The sequence below is a fragment of the Cervus canadensis genome, chromosome 15 (genome assembly GCF_019320065.1).
Source record: "Cervus canadensis isolate Bull #8, Minnesota chromosome 15, ASM1932006v1, whole genome shotgun sequence".
In the NCBI taxonomy this organism is placed as follows: Eukaryota; Metazoa; Chordata; class Mammalia; order Artiodactyla; family Cervidae; genus Cervus; species Cervus canadensis.
The window spans coordinates 52,495,566-52,498,779 of record NC_057400.1 but is presented as its reverse complement, the minus strand read 5'-3'; the positions used below and the strand labels follow the sequence as shown (position 1 = coordinate 52,498,779).

The following is a 3,214-nucleotide window of genomic DNA, read 5'->3' as shown; positions in this document are numbered from 1 at the left end:
GCTTTTCTGGGCGCCTGATGACCTCAGCTAGCGATCAGAAGTTGTTTTGTGAAGTTTGCTCTGTGTTCAGATATTCTTTTGATGAATTTGTAGGAGAGAAAGAGGTCTCCCCTTCCTACTCCTCCGCCATCTTCAGGAGTTGCTTATATATTTTTGAGATTAATACTTTGTCTGTTTCTTCGTTTGCTATTATTTTCTCCCAATCTGAGGGCTGTCTTTTCACCTTGCTTATAGTTTCTCCTTTGTTAAAAATGTGGAACGCTTCACGAATTTGCGTGTCATCCTTGTGCAGTGGCCATGCTAATCTTCTCTGTATCATTCCAATTTTAGTATATGTGCTGCTGAAGCGAGCACACAAAAGGACAATTATTGAAGTATAGTTGATTTACCTTGTTGTGCTACATATATATATATATATATTTCTCGCATTATAGTTTATTACAAGATACTGAATGTAGTTGCCTGTGTAATACAGTAGGACCTTGTTTATTTCGTATATAGCAGTTGGTGACTGCTAATCCCAAACTGTTACTTTATCCCTTTGGTATCCATAAGTTTGTTTTCTGTCGGAGTCTGTTTCTGTTTTGTAAATAACTTCACTTGTGTCATCTTTTTAAATGCTGCATATAAGTGATAGCATATGATATTTGTCTTTCTCTGAGTTACTTCACTTAGTATGATAATCTCTAGGCCCACCCATGTTGCTGCAAATGATATTATTTCATTCATTTTTTATGGCTGAATAATATTGCATTGTATACATTTAAATACCATATCTTCTTTATCCATTCATCTGTCAATGGACATTTAGGTTGCTTCCATATCCTGACTAATGTACACAGTGCTGCTGTGAACACTGGGGTACATGTCAGAAATAATAGGGTTTTGATCTCCTTCCTCCCCTCTCCAAATCCCTTCCCACGCTCTTCCAGAGACGAGCTTTGCACCTGTTTGCTCCCTGGAGCAAAAACATGTAACAAGTCTTCTGCCCATTTTTTGATTGGGTTTGTGTGTGTGTGTATATATATACATATATACATATACATTACATATACATTACATATATGTATATGTATATATATATACACATGTGTATATAGCTGTATGAACTGTTTGTATATTTTGAAAATTAAGCCCTTACCAGTCACATTGTTTACAAATATTTTCTGCCAGTCTATAGGGTGTCTTTTTGTTTTATTTATGGTTTCCTTTTAGTGTGCAAAAGCATTTAAGTTTAATTAGGTCCCATTTGTTTACTACTGATTTTGTTTCCATTACGGATCCAAAAAAATATTACTGTGATTTACATCAAACAGTGTTCTGCCTATGTTTTCCTCTAGAAGTTTTAGAGTTTTCAGTCTTATATTTAGGTATTTGATCCATTTTGAGTTTTGTATGCAGTGTTAAAGAACGTGCTGTTAATAATTTCATTCTTTTATGTGTAGCTGTTCAGGTTTCCCAGCACCACTTATTGAAAGGCCTGTCTTTTCTCCATTGAGTAGTCTTGCTTCCTTTTTTGTAGATTAATTGACTTTTAAGTGTACGGAATTATTTCTGGGTTCTCTATCCTGATTCCATTAATCACTGTGTTTGTGTCTGTGTCGGTACTGTGGTTTTGATTACTGTAGTTTTGTGTATAGTATAGACTGAAGTCAGGGAGCATAATTCCTCACCTCTGTTCTTCTTTCTCAAGATTGTTTCGAGTATTCAGGGTTTTTTGTGTTTCCATACTTTGTTCTAGTTTTGTGAAAAATGCCATTGTAATTTGATAGGGATTGCATAGAATCTGGATAGAATGGTCATTTTAACAATATTGATCCTTCCAATCCAAGAATGTGGTATATCTTTCCATTTGTTTATTACTGTTGTTTTTCAGTCACTAAGTCATGTCTGACTCTCTGTGATGCCATGGACTGCAGCATGCCAGGCTTCCCTGTCCTTCACTATCTCCCCAGGTTTGCTCAACCTCATGTCCATTGAGCCGAAAATGCCATCCAATTATCTCATCCTCTGTTGCCCCCTTCTTCTCCTGCCCTCAATCTTTCCCAGCTTCAGGGTCTTTTCCAGTGAATTAGCTCTTTGCATCAGGTAGCCAAGCTCCAAAGTATTGGAGCTTCAGCATCAGTCCTTCCAATGAATATTCAAAGTTGATTTCCTTTCAGATTGACTGATTTGATCTCCTTGCTGTCCAGGGAACTCCCAAGAGACTTCTCCAGCACCACAGTTTGAAAGCATCAAATCTTTGCTGATCAACCTTCTTTATGGTCCAACTCTCATATTCATATGTGACTACTGGAAAAACCATACCTTTGACTAGACAGATCTTTGTTGGCAAAGTGATGTCTCCACTTTTTAGTATGCTGTCTAGGTTTGTCATTGGACTTCCCTAATAGCTCAGTTGTAAAGAATCCACTTGCAATGCAGGAGACCCTGGTTTGATTCCTGGGTCGGGAAGATCAACTGGAGAAGAGATAGGCTACCCACTCCAGTATTCTTGGGCTTCCCTTGTGGCTCAACTGGTAAAGAATCTGCCTGCAACACAGGAGACCTGGGTTCAATCCCTGGTTTGGGAACATCCCCTGGAGAAGGGAAAGGCTACCCACTTCAATATCCTGACCTGGAGAATTCCACGGACTTTATATAGTCCATGGGGTCACAAAGAGTCAGATATGACTGAATGACTTAAAAAAAAAGTTTTGTCATAGCTTCCCTTCCAAGGAGCAAGCATCTTTTAATTTCATAGCTTTAGTCATTGTCCACAATGATTTTGGAGCCCAGGAAAATAACATCTGTTACTGTTTTCACTTTTTCCACATCTGTTTGCCATAAAGTGATGGGACTGGATGACATGATCTTTTTTTTTTTTTAATCTAAGCCAGCTTTTTCACTCTCCTCTTTTACCCTTTTCAAGAGGCCCTTTAATTCCTCTTTGCTTTATGCCTTTAGAGTGGCATCATCTGCTTATCTGGGGTTGTTGATATTTCTACAGGCAATCTTGATTCCAGCTTGTGAGCCATCCAGCCTGACATTTCACATGATGTACTCTGTATATATGTTAAATAAGCAGAGTGACAATATACAGCCTTGATGTACTCCTTTACCAGTTTTGAACCAGTCTGTTGTTCCATGGCCGATTCTGACTGTTCCTTCTTGACCTGCATACAGGTTTTTCCTAAAATAGGTAAAATCTCTTTAAGAATTTTCCAGTTTGTTG

General features: G+C 38.1%; 1 non-coding gene across 1 annotated transcript; it reads right to left on the bottom strand.

Moving 5' to 3' along the window:
- Positions 1 to 247: 247 nt before the first annotated feature.
- Positions 248 to 354, bottom strand: LOC122454041. The gene has a single exon (XR_006273262.1). It is a non-coding gene; the product is annotated as a U6 spliceosomal RNA (small nuclear RNA).
- Positions 355 to 3,214: the final 2,860 nt, after the last annotated feature.